The following is a 22,701-nucleotide window of genomic DNA, read 5'->3' on the forward strand; positions in this document are numbered from 1 at the left end:
ACATTTAGCAATAAAGTGTCCCGGCAAGCCATCGGGGCCAGGGCCCAATTTATGGTCGATTTGTGTCAGAAGGTGAGAAACATCACGTTCAGAGAACCACGGCTGCGATTGGTAAATAACATTTCGCTTGTGAGAGGTATTCAGGCAACCGTCGATATAAACAGAGCTAAAAAACTGAGAGAAAAGTTCAGTTACACGCTTCCCGTCATCCGCCACTTCACCGTTCAGCTCCATTCGAGACGGAATACCGCCGCCACCGCGTCTTTTACTTTTAACAAAAGACCACAAACTAGATGGGCAATCAATCAAGTTACTCTGAACGCGATTCAGATAAGTGCGATAATCAGCAGCAATTAAAGCCTTGGCACGCTTGCGCTGGAAGCTAAAGGAAAGATAGTCGTTTCGATTACCCCATCTCTTCCACTTTTTATGGTATTTCAATTTTTCTTTAACAGATTTAGTAGTAGAAGGCGTATACCAGTGAAGAAAACGATTATTACGAGAGAAGCTTTGGGGAACGAATTCATTCATATACCCATACAAGACAGAATAAAAAGTATCAACACAGAGATCTACATCTAACCCACCAAATAAACTGCGCCAATCAACACTTGCCAGCCCACCCCTGAGACCGTCAAAATTCGCACGATCAAACCTCCAGGTGACCGATGGGCTCTCACGCAAGACATGACGTTTATCAAACTTAAACAAAAATTCTAAAGCAGGGTGATGCCCATCCAAGTCAACTAGCGGATCGTTACAGGAGCGCACCGAATCGACTCCTCCCGAATTGCACAAAATTAAATCTAGGTATCTGGAATTATTGTTAGCAATATTATTAAATTGAGACAAATTACAATAAGAAATAGTAAGAAGTAACTCAGTCGCACGAGGGTTAGCGACGACAACAGGCACAAGGTTTCCCGCGACTGATGCGGCCCAAGAAATGTTGGGAACATTGAAATCACCCACCAATAGTATAGGTGTGTCTGGAGACCGGTCGCGCACGTACTGAAGTTGACGGAGGAAAAGGCTAAATGACACAGAATCACTTGGAGGTAAATATACGCAGCATAACAACACTCGCGAGACACAAAAGCATACACTCAACCAAAGGTCCTCGGCATTCGAATGAAAACTAGGTACAGGGACCGCGACAATGCCCGCGCGAACCGCAACAAGAACACCACTGCCTTCAAAACCAGCAGAAGTAGTCAAATTTCTGTCACGACGATAAATGACGTAGTTACTGCAAAGGATCTCACCGCTGTAAATGGAATCGTTCAGATTAGTCTCTGTTAAACACACCAAATCGTGGGTCAGGTTCAGCGAGTTCGTATAAGATATAGCAGTCTTGGTGCGCAAACCACGCACATTCTGATAGTAAATAGACAGAGTCATAGTCTAAATAAAAGGCTTAATAAAAATATGATTTATGGTTCTTTGAACACACTAACTTAACGTATAAATCACTTGAACACTTGTGTGGTGTGAAATGATTTAGAGGTTATGTTACTTAAATCGGCTGGGAACCACACAATTAAAGTTATGTTGTAAAGCAGACCACTGCCGCACTTTTAACTCTCTGTCTACTATTAGATATCGCTAGTATCAAATTAACTGCTGTTATATTGAAATATGGACAAAACATGCGCTCCTATGAAATTACATGCGATTATATCGAACTATATGGATAACAAAATTTATATACGATAAAAGTGCAAAATATGAAGTTATATGCAAAAGATGCATTTTTAGCTCGCCTGTTGCTATACATGTTTTTAATGCCGACGCAACGCTTTTGCTAAATATTTGGGCGGCCAGTTTTACCGATAATTCTGAAACGGCGAAGGATATAAGAAATTTAAATAAGGTTTATTAAACCCAGGTAGAAAAATCGAGATTCCTATCCAACGTTTAATTGTTGATACAGACGGTAAAACTATTTTTTGTCTTAATAAATGTTTATACGCATTTGGTGCTTTATAATATAAACTAAGTGAAAATTGTTTTTCATTGTATGTCCAGTGGCCTTTTGTTTTATGCAGTAATTGCATTGCCGCAAATGTTCTATGTTGAGGGGAATGATATTTTATAACACTTAGACAGATAAATTGTTTGATAGTTAATCTTTTTTTCAGTTTTGATATTGTTGACTTCGCATTTTTACATTTCAGTCTGAGTTTATTGTATTTTTCCTTTAATTTATTTAAAGCACAGGGTATCTGATTATGATGGGAGTTCTGCGACGAAAATTCTAGATAGTCACCTGGAAACTTCTTTTGAGAAGGCGAACTATCTGATACTGGTGACGATTTAGAACTTGTATCAGGGGATAGAAAACGTACCTCGCCATGTTTAGAAGGCCAATTTAAGGTCACAAAAAGACATTTGTGAGTATGTCTTTTCTGGTGTTTTAACCTTCAAGTGTTCTGGCGAAATATTTACACGGTCCTCCATAATCCGATATGGTTGCGGAACTGCTCCCCTTGGTAAACGATGAGAGTCAGTATACAATTCCGGTTTAAAGTGCAAACTGCAAACTACTTTATTTCTTAATGACTCTGGAGATAAGCCAATAAAGTTGACGTTTCCTGTAAAAAACATACATGGCATTTTCAGTAAAATACTTTATTATAAAATATAATAAATAAGAGGTACGTTTGATTTCAGAGCCCGGAAAAGATTATTATTAGACTATTATTAATATATAGAGACTGAATAAGCCGAACTAAACAGATTTTCCGATTAAACAGATCACAGTTTTCAAGAAGAAGTTCAAGAATTTAACAGAATTTCTGACGTTTTGTTATGTTGGAAATAAATGAAATATTTTAAGAATGGTTGGTTTTTGTTCGCAACATAATCGACCTCAAGCTTATATCTCAAGAACGAATGCAGATTGGAAAAAAATGTAATTCTTTATTTTCGATTTAAAATGAATTTTTGTACTAGAAAAATTCTAGAATTGTGTTTTTATAAAACTTTTGGTTGTTACCACCGAGGCGACAGTGAAAATTAAACTGAAGCCGATTATTTCGAAAACAAAAGCAAATGGTTACAAAAATTATATTTTATATATAATTTTATAATTTGATATGTTACTAACTCCTTCAATAAAATTATTTTTTTTTCTTTTTTACAATTAAATAAATTAAAAAACAGCACTTGAACGATGACATTTATTGTTAAAAGCTCAGTTTTCTACCGGTTTCGACTGTGCAACAGTCATCCTCAGGAAACATATTTGCGCGCCTAAAAGTTTTCACAGTTTATCATTTTTAAGTTAAGTTATATTAATAGTTTTTTGTGAAGGAACCTTCGTATTATAATCCGATGAGCTCCTGTTTTATTTTATGTTCGTTGACGTCGTTTTCCTGAGGATAACTGTTGCACAGCTGAAACCGGTAGAAAACTAAGCTTTTTACAATAAATGTCATCGTTCAAGTGCTGTTTTTTAATTTATTTAATTCACACGATGATAAGAAAAATACACAACTCCAACTTTTTTACAATTGTTCTAATTGATTGATAACACGATTAAGCTCGATTTTATTACTTTACATAAGTAATTGAATATCCATTAAAACAACTTTAAAAATTATAATTTACCGCAATTCTTCACCCACTTATCGATTCTTCTTTCATCGTTATTTTGTTCAGTTGGAAAATGATGAAATTTGAGTTCTGGATTTTTTGCTTTGCTGGTGGCACAATTTATATATACACATCTATTTCCAGACATTTTATTGTTTATTTATTACTTATGTTTGTTGGGAATATAACAAACAATGGAATCTATCAGTGCTATATAATAATATATAAAATAAACATTATATTAAATTTTCGAAGACTATCAAAGAGACAAAAAAGTTTCAATGAAAGTTTTAGAATACTTACATCTATCCACCTGAACTTTTCTTGAAGGTAGTTCGCACTTAGAAAACAAAGATACTCGTATAAAAGAATAGTTTATTACGCAAGACGTAATTATTGAACGGCAATTGATACGGGGTCCGAACAAAGAATGCATCTTTTCGGAAATCGACAGCGGTTTGAGCGTCGAGGGGCCTTAAATAAACAAATAGCAGGTACAAATGTATACGCTCATTCTCTCTAAACATAAACAGAATCAGTGGGTACAGTTTCATCATGAAAAATATCAAACGCTAACGCGTCACCGCGGCTTAGCACATGCGCATACGTTCACAGGCGCTGATGAAGATATTTGAGACATGATTCAGACACATTTGTAGCGAAATGTTTCTGCTACATATTTTAATGATATTTCATAAATATTTCTACTGAAATGTATTTGATACATATCTTTAGATACCTTTCCTAAAAATCGTATCTGTCACGTATATGAAACGTAGTTCTAAGATGTTTCATTTAACTCACTGTACGTTAAAATTGAAATGTTTCACAGATGTTTCTTGTTTACTGGGTTTATATTTAAAAGTATTTTAATTTTATTTGTATATGTACTTATATCGTCAATCCTGCTTAATTTCAACAAAATGCGAATCTGTATTTTCGGTTCTTTGAAATTTTCTTATGTTTATAATTTAAGTTAATATTCATTTCACCCTTTCTTGGATAAAGTAGGTAATAAATCTTTATTTACTAAGGTGATAGGTTTTATTTTGTTAATTGTCTTTATTAATTGTACAAAATATTATAAAATATAAATCAAACGGATCAAAAATTATAGTATAAACTTACGTCAGATTTTATAAACGCACGTGAACATGTTAAATTTCAAAAACTAAATATTTCATCGTAATGAACATGATATAATTTAGCGGGAAAATAGAGTTGTTAGTGAGGTTGACACAAAAAAAAAATATATGTAACCCTATTGCGGGTGCTTACGGCTAATTCAGTGAAGACGGGTGTGAGTAAATAAAACAGTGATGTAAAAAAAATATAATACGATTTAAATTTATTAAATGTTGAGCGCCAGAAATTTTTGAGAGAAATTTCAAACTCCAAAACAATGCAAAATACCTTTTAAAATCAATAACAAAAAAAAATAATTCTGGTCCGCATAAGCTTATGTTTCCCCTCACAACAACATTAAGAAAATGCATAAAAAAAATTTAAATAATATCTCGAACAAAATAAAGAAAACAAAACAAAAAAATATTTACTAACTTGAATTATTGAAATCAAAATCAATTAATACTCCTAATCAAATAAATGATATACTTCGAAGAGAGAAAAAAAAATCAGTAAGCTATTCAACTCAGATGTTGAATTCAATAAACAAATAAGATAAGTACAATCACGATAATACCGAAATAAAGAATTCAATCTTAGTTTACTCGACACAGGTAAGTTGATTCGTAATTTAAAATAGTTAAATTCACTTATCTGGTTTATCTTCTTTTTTTTTATTTTTGTTTAAGGTCTGCACCAAGGTTCACCAGGTTACCACGCTAGCGATGACGTAAACACTTATGAAGATCTCCAATCAATCTGCTCCTGATTAATTACGTACGGTGAGTACTCGAACATTAGTAGAACAGTAGTTTTATAAATTCGAAACTAGTACTATCTTGAAAACTAGTATAAGTTGAAACCTAGATACAGTTAAATATATTTAAATTAATTTTTGTTTCCAGATAATTCGATAATTCACGCCAAGATGGTGTACAAACCTTAGTTGTTGGTCGGTTTCCACAGATTCTTTTCGAAAGGTTATAACTTCCGCATAAGCGAATGGTGATGATGTTTACCAAAAATACTCAAAAACACACCACACTACACAGGGATAGAATAATCCCTCAATAAATTTCCTTTTTCTAAGGTAAGTAAGAACTTTTTACTCTAAACGAACGTCTTTCCCAAAACCTTTCGTTCAACTCTTCTTTTCAGAAAAATGCACCAATCGTCCACGCGCAAACTGGTTTTCCGAGTTCGACGTCACGCCACATGTTTTCAAACAAAAATAAAATACAATTTTTTAACTTTCCATCGAGCAATAAAATAAACGATTATAAACCATTGCGCTTTGAAAATCATTTAAAATCCTCAAAAAAAAATCAAAATCAACTCCAACCGTAACAACTCCCCTCCTTTTAGAAATTACGTAGTAATTTCAAATAACTAATCTTTGTTATAATAGGGTTTCAAATCCTTCACATGCCAACAGCCTTTTGATATGCCGTCTTCCGTTTCTAGCGCATAAACATTTAATCCCTTCCTATTTTTGACAATATAAGGTCCACTGTATTTTTCAGACAATTTAGCACTAACATACCTTTGAGCATCTGATAACGGAAATTCTCTTTTCCAAATCTTCTCTCCAACAACATAACTCATTGGCCTTCTCCGTAAATTGTAACGTTCTCTAGTTTTCTCCATACTTTTAATTAATCTCTCCTTTACCATACATTTCATATAAGTCAATATCTTAATTTTCTTATTTAGTTCATCTTTTCCTCTCTCAGATTCTTCCAAAATCACATGCTTTCTTCTTCTTTCTTTGTACTCGTCCCCCTCAATTACTATATCTCTTCCAAAAACTAACAAATTTGGAGTTGTTTGAATAACTTCATGTCTTGCTGATCTAATAGCATAACCAAATTTAGCTAAACTGACATCCCACTTCCTATGATTCTCTCCCACGTAAGAAGCAATCATGGTTTTAACCACTCTATTTACCCTTTCCGTTGGGTTAGCTTGGGGATGATATGCGGGATTAAAAATAGGCTGAACACGATATTCCCTCAACAAATCTCGCAATTCTTTACTTTTAAATTGAGTACCGTTATCCGTTTGTAAAAATTCAGGCACTCCAAACATCAAAAATACTTGCTCTTCCAATATCTTTTTTATAGAAGATGAAGTTGCTTTCCGTAAAGGAAATAATAGTACAAATTTACTAAAGTAATCAATCACGACGAATATGAAAACATTGCCATTTGAACTTCGAGGAAAAGGACCTGCTAAATCACAACTAATATATTGAAAATTCTGATTTATTTCCGGTTTTGAACCCATAAATCCGCCAGGTTTTTGTTGTTCAACTTTGTATTTAGCACAAGTTTTACAGGACTTTACATATCTCACCACATCTGCTTTCATTTGCGGCCAAAAATATTTATTCATTACACGATAATAAGTTTTATAAATTCCAGCATGACCTGCTTTTTCATTATCATGAGCTTCGGATAACAATATCTTTCTTTGTGGCTTAGGAATTACCAATTTCCATAAATTCACTTCTTCTATCGCATCATTTTCAGACACATTGACACTTTTATACAGCTTCCCATCTATAATTCTCCATTTTAAAAATTTCAACGGGGTTCTTTCTACAGCATTATACATTTTATTATACCATCGATCTTCTCGCTTTTCTTGATCTTTTTGTATAGTATTAAGATTTTGAGTTCCTTCGTCAATTTCTACAGCTCTAGATAAACAATCTGGTACAACATGTTCCTTCCCTTTTCTATGGATTATTTCAAAGTTATATTGTTGCATTTTTAACGCCCATCTACCCAAACGTCCCTGAGGATTTTTCAAATTGTGCAACCACAACAAACTATAGTGATCCGTAATAACTTTAAATTTAAAACCCTCAATATAACACCTTAACTTCTCAATACTCCAAAGCACACACAATAGTTCTTTTTCCGTAACGGTAAATTTCCTTTCACTATTAGTCAGACTACGAGAAAGATAAGCTATCACTTTTTCTTCACCATTTATATTTTGAGTTAAAACACAACCTAAACCATACGCACTCGCATCACATTGTAACGTAAATGGGTAGTCAAAATTCGGACAAGCCAATATTGGTGGTTGAATAAGAGCATCCTTTAATCTCTGCAAGGCCTTTGCACAATCATCGTTCCAAAGGAATTTAGTATTCTTCCTTAACAAGTTCGTAAGTGGAGAAGCAATTTCCGAAAAATCTGGTATGAATTTCCGATACCATGACATCATTCCTAAGATTCTACGAACTTCCTTTATGGTTTTCGGTACAAGAACTTTAACGATAGCTTTCACCTTTTCTGGATCCACATTAATTCCTAAACGATTTACCACATAGCCCAAATACTTCAACTCTTCTCTACAAAATGAACACTTGTCTCTTGTTAAAGTAATTCCCGCCTTAAATAATCTCGCTAAAACTTCTTTTAAGACCTCCAAATGTTTATCAAAATTTGGAGTGGTTATGATGATATCGTCCAAATATTTAAAGACATATGGCTCCAGTTCTGGACCCAGTAATTTATCCACCAAATTCTGAAATGTTCCCGGAGCGCCGCTCAAGCCAAATGGCATTCTTTTAAATTGGAACAAGCCACGTCCCGGTATCGCAAATGCCGTATATTTTTTACTTTCGTCTTCTAAGGGTATCTGCCAGTAGGCACTTTTGATATCCAAACTGCTTAGATATCTGGCGTTTCCCAATTTGTCCAATATTGAGCTAATATATGGTAATGGATACGCATTCGGGTCGGATACAGCATTTAATTTTCTAAAATCAACACAAAAGCGATATGTAGTGTTCTTCTTTGGAATCATCAAAATAGGTGAACTCCAACCACTTGTACTTCTTTCAATAACGCCGTCTTTCAACATTTGGTCAACTTCCGCATCTATCAATTTTTGCATATGAGGACTTACAGGATAGTATCGAGACTTGATTGGTGGACTGTTAGTGACAATCTTATGTGTAATTTCAGTCGTACAACCCAAAGGTATATCTTTAATTTTATGAAAGTAATCATCTACAATTGTTCTTAATTGCTCTCTCTGATTCATTGTTAAATCATCTGTACCTGTCAATGTATTTATAGATTTTACCTTTTGCATATCCTGTTCAGAAAAATACCACTCACCATCACGCAAATTTGGCACAATACCCATTTTAATCCAAAAGGGGGTTCCCAAAATTAATGAATATCTCAATTCCGGTACCACATATACATCAAACACATGAACTTTACCTTTTAATGAAATAGAAGCACGAACTTTTGCACTACACGTTAAAGTAGAATCATTTGCCACAACACATTTCATCTTACTACATTCTACCGATACACCCATAACTCTTAACTGTTCAAAATATTTTTGCCCCATAAAAATACCATCTGCTCCGGAGTCCAATAATCCAAACATTTCCATTTCATAAACTTTCACCTTGACAAAGGGCAACTCATTCTCTCCACATTGTTTCAAAATAAAATTCAAAAGCAAGGAATTTTCTTGATATAGTTTCATTTCCGGTGTAGTCTGTTGGGCTTTTACTTTTAATAGTAGACCATCTATTAAACCCGATTTAAGTTTCCCGAGCATTGAAGACAAGTTCGTTTCGTAAATCCAACCTTCTGACACCCAAAACACTTTATGATCCCAGACGAACATCCTCTCGCAAAATGACCTGGAGAACCACATTTATTTATTTATTTATTTTATTTATACAAATGGATACAGAACGGGACAAACCCTATAATACTGCATCACAACATTGACATAAAGAAATCAAACAGAAATATCAGCGCAATATAAGCCAGAAAAAATACATACAGAGACGCAAACCAAATGAAAATTATACAAAAAATATAAAACAAAAAAAATATATATATATATGTATATAAGTAACAATTGAGGAGTGAAATTCGATTAAATTCCGATTAAATTTAATGTAAAATTAGACAAACTATAATCAGACCAGTCCGGTCGGCGAGGCCAGTGCAGCAGTCGTAACCATACGTCTAAATACCGGATACGTGTACCGAAAAATGTCAATTGGGAAACGATCAGCCGCTCTTGCCATTCTCATCATTGGGGAGTGGAGGAACGCATTCGTACGCGCAGCCGGAGTGAAGAACAAAAAATTATATCGCAAATTTCTCGGTGCAACGTGAATATTAATCAAGCTAACGAGCCCGGCGCAATCACACTCATTGTTGAGAATTTTGAAAAAAAATAGCAAATCATTGCAGGTGCGACGCTGATGGAGGGACAGAAACCGTAAAGAAGCACAAGTAGAGTCGTAGTCATCATACACTAAATGAGATTTATAACACAAGTACTTCAAAAATTTTCTCTGCACCCGCTCCAATCTATCGATATGTATGTGGTAATGAGGATTCCACACAACGCTACAGTAGTTTAGAATACTGTAAACATAAGCAAAATATAGTGTTTTAATTGCATTTATGTTAGAAAAATGCTCAGTAGACCTAATAACAAACCCCAACATGCGCCAAGCTTTATTAACTACTCCATCAACGTGCTCTCTGAACAACAATTTCTCATCAAACATGACTCCCAAGTCTCTAATACAGGATACTCGTTGTATACCATCCCGATCAAAGTTGTAATCGAAATGAATGACATTTGATCTTCTACTAAAAGTAATAACATTGCATTTTGATCGGTTAAGCGTCATGAAATTAGCTTCGCAATACCGTTGCAACTCAACTATGTCCAACTGAAGCTTCGAGCAGTCGCGCGGAGACGTGATACGCAGAAAAAGTTTAAGGTCGTCAGCATACATTAAACATTGAGCATGTTTAATAACAGAGAAGATATCGTTAATATAAATAGTAAAAAGTAGCGGACCAAGGTGACTGCCCTGCGGGACCCCAGATGGAACCTGAATAGGGTCGGATAGACAACCATTCACTGATACAATCTGAGTTCTGTCCCGGATATAAGATGCAATCCAACAAAGTAAATTGCCATTAATTTCAAATTTTGCCAGCTTGTTCAGCAGAAGTTCATGATTCACTCGATCGAAAGCCTTGCTGAAATCAGTATAAATAGCATCAACTTGGTATAGTTGTTCAAGTGAGTTAAGAATATAATCCGAGTATAGTAGCAAATTGCTCACGACCGAGCGACCAGCGTGAAACCCGTGTTGTCTGGGGTCAATCATACTCTTAACAGCAAAAAATAAACGTTTATATACAAGCCTCTCGAAAACCTTACTGAACTGTGGCAAAAGAGATATTGGTCTGTAATTGGACGCATCATTACGGTTACCAGACTTGAATATTGGTATAACGTGAGCTTGCTTCCAGGCAGACGGGAAAACACAAGTACTTAAGGAGACGTTGTACAAAATAGTAAGGGGAAATGAAAGTGACTTGTAACAATTTTTTATCAAGAAACCAGGAATACCATCCGATCCCGGTCCTCCGGTCCCGTCAATCTCCCTCAGTGCCACCTCCACCTCCGCGCGATCAAAACATAAGACTCCAGAACAACCCACAGCAATATCACAACGAGCCGGCCCAGCACCCGCCGAAGCAGTGAAAACTGAGCCGAAGCAATCTGAAAATAAAGAGCAAATGTCTTCACCGACCGTAGCAACAGAGTCACCCAATGTCATCACCGCTGGAACACCACTTGCACCCCTCCTACGCCTAAGGAAAGACCAGAAGTGCTTAGGATTACTTGTAATATTTGATTCTGTACGTTGAATGTAGTTATTATAATCGGTATTAATAAGATGTTTAGCGCGACCCCTCAACAATGAGAAAGACAAATAATCGATCCGGTTCCCATACCGCTTCCACCTCCTGTGGGCCTTTTTCTTCTCACTGAGAACCCTTATAGTGCTAGGTGTAAACCACACTGGGTATCCCCCGGGTCGTTCTTTGAATTTAGGTACATGTTTTTCAATTGCGTACCTCAAATGAAAATAAAAAACATTCAAGAGACGTTCAATGCTGCCATGTCGCAGTTCAGAGTTCCAATTTATTGATGTCAAATATTGGTTAAGTTCATCAAAGTTTGCCCTACGATAGTTATATGTAACATTTGATTTATTATTTAAATTAGGTTGATTAATTGCTGTGCATGAAAATTCGAGGGTTGTGTGCGCTATGTCCTCATGAACCAATGGGTTATCACTCAAAGATATGTTTGAGATCAGGGGAAAATTTGTTAAAATTAAATCAAGCGTGTTATCGAAAGCGTTGCAATAATGATTGTATTGATTAAGGCCACACAGGGAAAGAGCGTCCAGGAAATCGGACGACCGAGCACTGCCGGTACCGATACGAGAAGCCACGCACGAGCGATAAGTGGCATCAAGCGACCAGGTAATTTCTGGTAGATTGAAATCACCGCAAATCAAAAATTTATCGTCAGGACGCTGCTCAATAATTGAGACAAGTTGCTCAATGAAAGAGGCAAGAGCTACATTATCATGGGGTGGAATATATATGCAACAAACGTGCAAGCTGGAGTCACCGTCGCGCAGCGTAACACAAACCGCATCGACCCCGCCGAACCAGTCCGGCCGCCGCACAGCAGCCAACGCATCAGAAACACCGATCAGAACACCACGTCCCATCAACCTGCCACCACCCACGTTTGGCCTATCGCATCTAAAAACTTGGTACGACTGAGGCAAAACCTCCGAGGAGTAGATACCTGGGTGGAGCCAGGTTTCTGTTAAACAAATAACATCAAATTCCGCATTGAGCACACTGTTGTACAGAGCAACAAGCTTGGTTCTTAAACCGCGGGTGTTCTGGTAGTACACGGTAATAGGTGACATGATTAATTTGTCGTGGCCTAAAAGAAAAGTGTTTATAAGTTAGATGAAACAACAACAAAATTACATTCTGTCTATTTCCTTATCGCTCTTAACATGAATTGCACGCGAGTCTGGATCCTTTCGAACAAAAATTTTACTATTACGAATCCAGACAAACTTATAACCTTTCTCTCTAGCCACCCCACGGGCCCGACCAAATAGAATCTTGTTCTGCGGCGTGAGATGCTCATTAACAAAACACCTCTCCGCAACACCCTCAATCTTGAGACCCGGACGTACACCAGCAGGAACTGATCGTTTCTTCAACGCAGCAGCGGCCAGGAAGTTATCCCGTCTGAGACGACTGCAGAACTTCACAATAATGGTCTTGGGGGTCGCCTCCCGATTCCGAAACCCTGCACCATGCGGAACACGATGAACCGCGTCCACATCCGTCGAGGATACAGGAACCTGAAGAAAATTACCAATGGACCCCAGCACTTCTACCAGGTTTTCATTGTCCCTCTCAGGCACCCCCTGGATCTCCAGATTATTCCTGCGAGAATATTGTTCCATATCAGAAACACGATCGGACAAATCGGTTACTTGTTTTTTCAGGGATATATTTTCAGCGTTCAGTCTGTCAATGATTTTCATCTGCTCCTGGAAGCGCTTCACAGTCACCTCAAAATCAGACACTCGCTGACTACAGAACTCCACCGACTCGACCAAATTGTCATATCTAGAGCTCATCTCACGCATATCCGTTCGCATCTCTCTGACCATATCAAAAATTGTTTCAAGAGAGACAGGCGGAGCATGTTCGGCCGCAATGCTCCCGGGAATAGATGTGCTGATGAAAGAACGGGAAGTACGTCGTGCGGGCGGCGGAGGCGATCTACAGACGGAACATCTCCACGACGCTCCGGCGACTGATAGTGCCACGGCAGAATCTTTAGCGATGTCCACACATTTGGCGTGAAACCACGCCCGGCACGAGACGCATTGAACACCAGGGGTGTCCCTCCCCACCAGCTGGTTACACCGCCCACAAAATTTCTTTTTGGTAGGCATCGCGACCAGTTTCACCCAAGAAACAAGGTTTATAGAAAGAAAAATTCACTTATTTTTAGGAAAGTTCCACCCGTTTCAACGAACAAACTCAGCTAGGATGAGTAGACTAACAAAGCACTGATAACCTGCGTTAACTGAGCTACACATCGGTAAAAGTCACGAATTAAAACCACGCTGCTATTCACAGGAAAACCGTTAAAACACGGAGCACGGAAAAAGCGTGTTCTCACCGCGAAACCGTGTGTAATACTTTAAATTTAAAGCATTTTTGCTCTGAATTTCGATTATGAGTAACATTATTTCGTGACGAACTAGGGCTTTCTCTATTAACGGTCACAATAGATCGTCTATTATCTGTAGATGTCTTCTTTTCTGAATTAGCTGTTGTTGTAAATCGTCGATTATTATGTATAGGATAGGCTAAATCCTTTTCAATATCGTCTGATATACGATGGGGTGCAACATATTCATCGGTTTGTATTTGAGTTTCTTCAATTTTACGACACAATCTAACTAGTTCACTTTCAGTATCGATATCTTCTAAACATAATTTATTTTGATATACTTTTGCGGATACTGAACAATTTAACCGACTAAATAAGTTATTCATGTATGACAAATAAATTCCAATGGATTCGTCTCGCGCCTGCGTTCTGTGTTTAATCTGTTCCCAAAGTCTTTCGTTGTAGTTTCGAGGCAGAAATTCTTCCTTTAAACCCTGACACAAACTGGTCCAATTCAACAAGTTTTTCCTATTGGCACGATACCAAACTAAAGCTCTACCTTCAAATAACTCTACGGCTCCCTCATACAACATTTGGGCATCAACACCTCTACTCACACTGAGCTCTTCAACCCGCTCCAAGAAAGAATTCACGCTTTGGTTCGGATCTTCTCCAGAGTATCGAAGATTCCATTTTGATAACGACATGTATTTTGGATTAGTATTAAGAGTAGTATAGAGTACAGTAAAACCTCGACTTACGCTACCCCGTCTTACGCGACCCCGTACTTACGCGGTTTTTCTAACGACACCGCGCCGCGCCGTCGGGGCGCGACAAGAAGGCGCGTTAGCCATCTCGTATTTTTTTTTAATTCTTCATCGTGTTTTTCGCTGGTTCACCAACACGAAATAAAACGTTTCGATAGAATATTTTAAAACTTTTACAAATGTCCTGTAAAAGAAGCAAAAGTGATTATTCGGCGCCGAATAAAAAAAGAAAAACAGGTCAGTTCTGATCCAGCCCAAGTGGAAAAACAAATGACAATTGCAAGTTTAACTCAAGGTTTGGACTCAATTGAAAAAGGTTTGAAAATTTTGGAAAATATAGACCCTAATGAAGAACGAGTTATTACTACAACGCAAGGTATTAAAAAATTATTAGCTTGTTATGAAGAAATTCTTCGAAAAAAAAAAGCATCCCTCATTCGTCAGTCTAGTCTTTTAGATTTTATAAAGCCGTCAGAACCGACGTAATAATATACGTTTTAATATTATTTATGTAACTTATATTTTCATATTGCTTTTATTTTTTCGGGAAAATAAATTTATTAAAATTAGTAGTAGTATTATTAGTATGTACATACATTTTTTTAACAAAATTATGTTTAATTATTAATGTTTATTAATCCTTGATTATATATATATATATATAATCTATATATATAATCTATATATATAATCTATATATATATGTATTTATCGTATTTCGACTTACGCGATTTTCGACTTACGCGGCTACTGTCAGTCCCACCTATCGCGTAACTACGGGGTATTACTGTATATTTATTTGTAACTCTATATTTATTAATCGTACAATAAAATATTAAAAATTAAAATGGAGTATTTGATAGACTGTTTTATATGTGTGTCTACCAGTTTATTTATTATTTTATGACTATAACAAAATCGCCATGGGAAAATACATTATGTTGATATAACAACCCATGGTGATATAACATGATGATTCTATATAAAAATAATAAGAGTGCGTGATGCGCTACAATTATTCCCCCCTTCAATAAAAATTAAAAATTTAAATTAATGACGATGTTTCAAACATAGAAATAAAAAAAACGAAGAAGAAAAGGAAATCCATAGGGGGTGGTAACAATTGTCTTTAGTCTGCACAAGAAAGACATTATATACATTGAAATAATAAGTATTTGTTTAAATTATAAAAAGGAAAATTTTACTTTTTTAGGATTTTCTTTAACAGTATTAATATCATGCAAGGTTTCATTCAACAAGAATGCTGGTTGTAAATGATCAATATGTATTGAAGTGTGGCGATTATTCTTTAGAATAACAAAGTATTTATCCATTCTCTTAATAACTTTGAAAGGACCTTCAAATCTGGACGATAAAGAATTTTTTATTCCTTGAATTTTTACAAAAACAAAATTTGATTTAAACAATTCTTTGTGTATGAAAGGTTTTAATTTTGAATGAAAGTTAGTCTGAGTTGGTCTCAAGTTTGCAAAAGATTCACGCAGGCTAATAAGAAGTTGATCTGTGTCTATCGAAGAGTTTGACTTAAGAAAGAATTCGCCTGGAAGACGAAGCGGTTGTCCAAACACAAGTTCAGCAGAAGAACATCCCAGATCTTGTTTTAAAGAAGATCTGAGTCCTAATAAAATTATTGGAAGATCGTGAAACCACCTGTTGCTACTACCACGTGCAACAATGGAATTTTTGAGTGTACGATGAAATCTCTCCAAAATTCCATTGCTTTGCGGATGATAAGCAGAAGTACTAATTTGTGTAGCACCAATTAACATGGCAAATTTTGAAAAAAGTTGAGATTCAAATTGTCGCCCTTTGTCATGAGTAATTGTGTGCGGAATACCAAATCGTGAAAAGTAATTTTGAAAAAGTGTATTTGCTATGGTGCTTGCTGAAGTGTCTATAACCGGAAAAGCTTCTGGCCATCGAGTAAAACGTTCAATAACAGTTAAAATATATGAATAACCAGAAGAAGGAGTAAGAGGTCCAACAAGATCTATATGTATATGTTGAAATCTTTCTTGTGGAACATTTATATGCTCTATAGGAGATTTTGTATATTTATTAATTTTAGTTTTTTGACATGGTATACATGATCTAGTCCAAAGATAAATGTCTTTACTCATGTGGGGCCAAAAGAAACGCATCTTTAATAAATGACGAGTTGCACGTATACCAAGATGTGAAACATTGTGAAATTTTTGGAAAATTTGTTTGCGAAATTTTTCGGGAATATAAATTTTAGGAATGGATGTTGAGACATCACACCAAAGAGTTATATCAGGAAAAACTGGTTTTTCTTCAACGAGTGTAAAATTAGTATTACCTCGCGATTGGGCTTGTAAGAGATGTTGTAACTGAAGATCTGCAGATTGAGCATGTTTAATCTCTTTTAAATCAGGATAAGAAAAATTGAGGGATTCTATATTAATGCATGACATTGTGTCTGCAATAATGTTAGAATCGCCTTTAATATACCTGATGTCTGAAGTGAATTGAGATATATAATGAAGATAACGTGTTTGTCTTGGTGTTTTATCTGATTTGGAATGAATGGAATTAACTAACGGTTTGTGATCAGTGTAAATTGTAAATTGGTTGCCGTATAAAAAATGTTTGAAATATTTAATAGATGAATAAATAGCTAAAAGTTCCCTATCAAAAGTTGAGTAATTTATTTGACTAGGTGATAACTTTTTTGAAAAGAAAGCAACGGGTTGGGTCGTATTATTAATAGCCTGAGACAGAACTGCACCCATACCTGTATTAGAGGCATCTGTTGTTAATGTCAAATTGGCTGAAGGATTTGGATGCGCGATATATACGGACTGAGATAATAGATCTTTAGCACGTGAAAAAGAGTTGGTGTGCTCGTCTGTCCACACAGTAATTTGCTTCTGATTATTTTTGCAAAGTGTGGTCGAAAGAGAATGCAAGGGTCCAAGAATTTCAGAAAAATTGGGTACAAATCTGTGATAGAAATTGATCATTCCAAGAAATCTTTGGAGTTCTTTCAGATTTTGAGGTTGAGGAAAATTATTTATTGCTTCAATTTTTGATTGAGTTGGACGAGACCCTTTGGAAGATATATGATGGCTTAAAAAATCTATTGAACTTACTCCAAAAACACATTTAGACGGTTTAATGTTGATTCCAAAACTGTCTAATCTTTCAAAAAGTTGTCGAAGGTGAATTAAATGTTCATTTTTGTCTTTACTAGCAATAAGGATATCATCCAGGTAGACAAAAATGAAACTTAAACCGGAAGTTACTTCATTTATAAATCGTTGAAACGTTTGGGCTGCGTTTTTTAACCCAAATGGCATCCTAGAGAACTCATAGAGACCGAAAGGGGTAGTGATAGCGGTTTTGTAGATATCTTCTTCTGCTACTGGTATCTGGTGATATGCTCGTACAAGATCGATTTTTGAAAAAATTGTGCAACCATGAAGGTTCAAATTAAAATCTTGCAAATGAGGTAATGGGTATCTGTCTGGTACCGTTACTAAATTTAACTGACGATAGTCGCCACAAGGACGCCAGTCTTGACAATCTTTTTTAGGTACCATGTGTAAGGGTGAAGCAACAGAAGAAGAAGATGATCTACAAATACCGAGTTCTACCATATCATTGAATTCTCTTTTGGCGATTGCAAATTTAGTTTTGTCAAGTCGTCTCGGCCTACAAAATGGAAGATGTGAATCGGTTATAATATAATGTTTAACATTATGTTTAACAGGTAAATTAAAATCTGGAATAGTGGTTAAATTTGGAAAGGATTTTAAAAGATTTGTAAATTCAGTTTCGATAGAAAATAATTTAGGGGAAGAAATTTCTGAGTTGGCTAACGTGCCATAAGTAGATAAAGTGGTCTTTGAGTCAATCAATTGTCGATTTTTTATATCAACTAAAATGGCGAATTTATTGAGGAAATCAGCTCCAATAATTGGTTTTGTAACATTCGCAATAGTGAAAACGAAAGGAAAATTTCTTCGTAAATTTAAAGAGACGGTTAGTAATTTTTACCATAAGTATCGATTACAGAACCGTTAGCCGCAGTAAGTATGGACTGTGAGTCTTTTTGATTTAAGGGATAAAATTTATTTGGAATGACAGAAATGTCAGCTCCGGTGTCAATAAAAAATCGCAGGTTATTTTTATTATCATATACAAAAAGTCTGGAAGATATTTGGTTAATTGATTTTGAAGAAGGTGAGGATTTTTCTATCGAAACTTTAATTAGTTTTTTTGAATTTGAATAGGATGTAGTTGGTTTATTTTTTATTAAATTATGGAATTTACACCAAGTACCTTCACAACTATAAGCTTTGGTACCATATCTGCTATGAAATTTGCAAATGTTTGAACGTTCTCGAGAAGGAGTACGATTGCGCGAACGAAATGAAGAATTGTCATTGTAACGACAATGTGAACAACACTGACGTTGTAAAGAATTTATATCTTCAACACTCTGTTGTAAGTTATTTATTTTATTTTGAATAGATGTAATAGATGTGTGTTGTTGTGTTACAGTTTGCAACAAAGTTTGACAAGTTGAAGTTAAATCACTGATGGCTTTTAATAAAGGAAAATCATGCGTCGAATGTGAATTTTGGGCAGGCGTAATTTCTGAAACTTTTAATGATGAATAAGGACCGGAATTTAAAGAATCCCAAATTTTATCTGCCATCGTTAGTAATTCAAGTGGATCACTTTTTCCAGAGGCCAGTAAGGCAACTGAAATTGTGTGTGGAAGCCTCCTCTTCCAAAGTTTTAAAAGTAAGTCTTGACTTACAACTTGAGAACCACCTGCAGTAACCATCATACCTCGGAAGAATTCAGATGGTTTTTGATTTCCCATCTCTGAACCCGACAGGAGATCATCCAGACGTTTCTCCTCACTTTGTGATAGTCTATCAATTAAAGTTTTTTTAAGAAAAGGATATAAGTTTGTGTCTGGTGGGTTATTAATCACATCAATAACTGATGAAATGATTTCTAACGGTAAATTAGAAATCACCAGATTGTATTTAGCTTTGTCATTCTGCACATTACAAATTGAAAATTTTGCTTCCACCTGAGTAAACCAGATTTCAGGTTTTGATACCCAAAAAGGTGGAAGTCGCACTGCAGAAAAATTTTCGGAAAAATGTTGTGTATCACCAACGTTATTATCGGGTATTTTGAATGAAACCTTGTTTAGTATCGAAGAATCAATGATTGAAAATTTGAAGAATATAATGTCTGACTTATGAGGAATAGAAACAATTGTCACTCACCCAAAAATCAGTTATTATGATGATTAGTTGTAATAGTAGGTTTCTTCTTCTCTTATTTTTCTTAGGTAGATTTTTCTTTTATGAAACGCAGATTTCTTCTTGTCGTAGATTTCTTTATTCCGTATTTCTGGTAAATTTCTTCTTGTCGTTTTTATTCCATGTGTATATTTCGTCTTCTTCTAATTCTTCTTCGATTGGTGTTTATTATAGATTTATTATATGGTTATTATTATATATTTTCTTTTTTGAAAATAGTCGGGGTCACCAATTATAGAGTATATTTATTTGTAACTCTATATTTATTAATCGTACAATAAAATATTAAAAATTAAAATGGAGTATTTGATAGACTGTTTTATATGTGTGTCTACCAGTTTATTTATTATTTTATGACTATAACAAAATCGCCATGGGAAAATACATTATGTTGATATAACAACCCATGGTGATATAACATGATGTTTCTATATAAAAATAATAAGAGTGCGTGATGCGCTACAAGTAGTAACATTAGTTCGAGTCGGATCGACGTTAATGTTCACAACCGAACGTGTAGGAGTCGAAGCTGCGTCGGGTACCAACACGCTTTCAGCCATAGCTAGTTCCGCTGGCTCGGCTTGTCTTTCATTAAAGCCCTCAACATTATTTTGAAAATCTGAGTCGCAACTCAAGGCCCGTTTAAGGATTTCCGAATGTTTTTGAATTAGTTCGGCGGTCTTTGGACTCATTCTTTCTATTCGCCCCATCACGTGGGCTAATTTTGATGTTTTTTTTCTTATATTTGAAACGCTCGTAACCTCACCTGCTATCATCGTTTCAATATCTTTCAGTTTACTTTCGCATACCTGCAGATTTTGTTCGTCGTCTATTTGTACCAAGCTTTTAAATATCGAACCTTCTTTCTCCATTGCGATCGCTCGTCGCAAAACCTTAATCATGTCTTTATTAGTTCCTGACTGATCTATTCCTCTTACTTTTAATTCATATTGCAATTCATCCTTACATAATCGATCGATATCCATTGTTCTCGGCATGGTAATTGATTTCATACAAAACTTATTAAAAAAATTTATCTACTTTTATTGGTATCCTATTTTGCCCAAAATTCATTCAAAATTACTAGATTCAATTCAAAAATCCCAAACATCAAGCAAAAAAAATATACAATAGCAATAATCAACTCAAGCAAATAAGAAAAAATTACACCTTTGTCGTCATCACTGTTTTTTCCCTTTTTCGGGGGCCCCACGTTGGGCGCCAAAATTTAGTTGACACAAAAAAAAATATATGTAACCCTATTGCGGGTGCTTACGGCTAATTCAGTGAAGACGGGTGTGAGTAAATAAAACAGTGATGTAAAAAAAATATAATACGATTTAAATTTATTAAATGTTGAGCGCCAGAAATTTTTGAGAGAAATTTCAAACTCCAAAACAATGCAAAATACCTTTTAAAATCAATAACAAAAAAAAATAACTCTGGTCCGCATAAGCTTATGTTTCCCCTCACAACAACATTAAGAAAATGCATAAAAAAAATTTAAATAATATCTCGAACAAAATAAAGAAAACAAAACAAAAAAATATTTACTAACTTGAATTATTGAAATCAAAATCAATTAATACTCCTAATCAAATAAATGATATACTTCGAAGAGAGAAAAAAAAATCAGTAAGCTATTCAACTCAGATGTTGAATTCAATAAACAAATAAGGTAAGTACAATCACGATAATACCGAAATAAAGAATTCAATCTTAGTTTACTCGACACAGGTAAGTTGATTCGTAATTTAAAATAGTTAAATTCACTTATCTGGTTTATCTTCTTTTTTTTTTTTTTTTTGTTTAAGGTCTCCACCAAGGTTCACCAGGTTACCACGCTAGCGATGACGTAAACACTTATGAAGATCTCCAATCAATCTGCTCCTGATTAATTACGTACGGTGAGTACTCGAACATTAGTAGAACAGTAGTTTTATAAATTCGAAACTAGTACTATCTTGAAAACTAGTATAAGTTGAAACCTAGATACAGTTAAATATATTTAAATTAATTTTTGTTTCCAGATAATTCGATAATTCACGCCAAGATGGTGTACAAACCTTAGTTGTTGGTCGGTTTCCACAGATTCTTTTCGAAAAGTTATAACTTCCGCATAAGCGAATGGTGATGATGTTTACCAAAAATACTCAAAAACACACCACACTACACTGGGATAGAATAATCGCTCAATAAATTCCCTTTCTCTAAGGTAAGTAAGAACTTTTTGCTCTAAACGAACGTCTTTCCCAAAACCTTTCGTTCAACTCTTCTTTTCAGAAAAATGCACCAATCGTCCACGCGCAAACTGGTTTTCCGAGTTCGACGTCACGCCACATGTTTTCAAACAAAAATAAAATACAATTTTTTAACTTTCCATCGAGCAATAAAATAAACGATTATAAACCATTGCGCTTTGAAAATCATTTAAAATCCTCAACAAAAAATCAAAATCAACTCCAACCGTAACAAGGTTAGGTTGCGTTGATCGGTACAGTAGAAAACAAAAAGAGAATGTACTATCTGAACAAAATGCAAAAGTACACACAAGCAACATTAACATATTTGAAAAATTAAAAAATATCAAATCAAAATCAAAATAAGTGAACTTAATCATCCTGTTTTTTCGTTTTTTTGGGCCTCTCTATTTTAACAATGCAGCAGCACTAGTCGCCACCTAACTAGGCTCTCTCGTTTGTTAAAATTTTTGCTTGTCCTTTATATGGTGGATATGGATGTTTTAAGTATGCGTATAATGGGGTTTGTTGTGGGATTAGTTGTTCGTT

General features: G+C 35.2%; 2 long non-coding RNA genes across 2 annotated transcripts; both read left to right on the plus strand.

The window, feature by feature from the left end:
- The first annotated feature begins 18,352 nt into the window (after positions 1-18,352).
- LOC139429098 (uncharacterized) lies at positions 18,353-19,213 on the plus strand. Its single transcript, XR_011639802.1, has 3 exons — positions 18,353-18,608; positions 18,689-19,073; positions 19,131-19,213. It is a non-coding gene; the product is annotated as an uncharacterized lncRNA (long non-coding RNA).
- Positions 19,214-21,495: 2,282 nt separating this feature from the next.
- Positions 21,496-22,324, plus strand: LOC111418558 (uncharacterized). The gene is made up of 3 exons (XR_002706841.2): positions 21,496-21,819; positions 21,943-22,127; positions 22,196-22,324. It is a non-coding gene; the product is annotated as an uncharacterized lncRNA (long non-coding RNA).
- The last annotated feature ends 377 nt before the right edge of the window (positions 22,325-22,701 follow it).

The sequence above is a fragment of the Onthophagus taurus genome, chromosome 2 (assembly GCF_036711975.1).
Source record: "Onthophagus taurus isolate NC chromosome 2, IU_Otau_3.0, whole genome shotgun sequence".
Taxonomy (NCBI): Eukaryota; Metazoa; Arthropoda; class Insecta; order Coleoptera; family Scarabaeidae; genus Onthophagus; species Onthophagus taurus.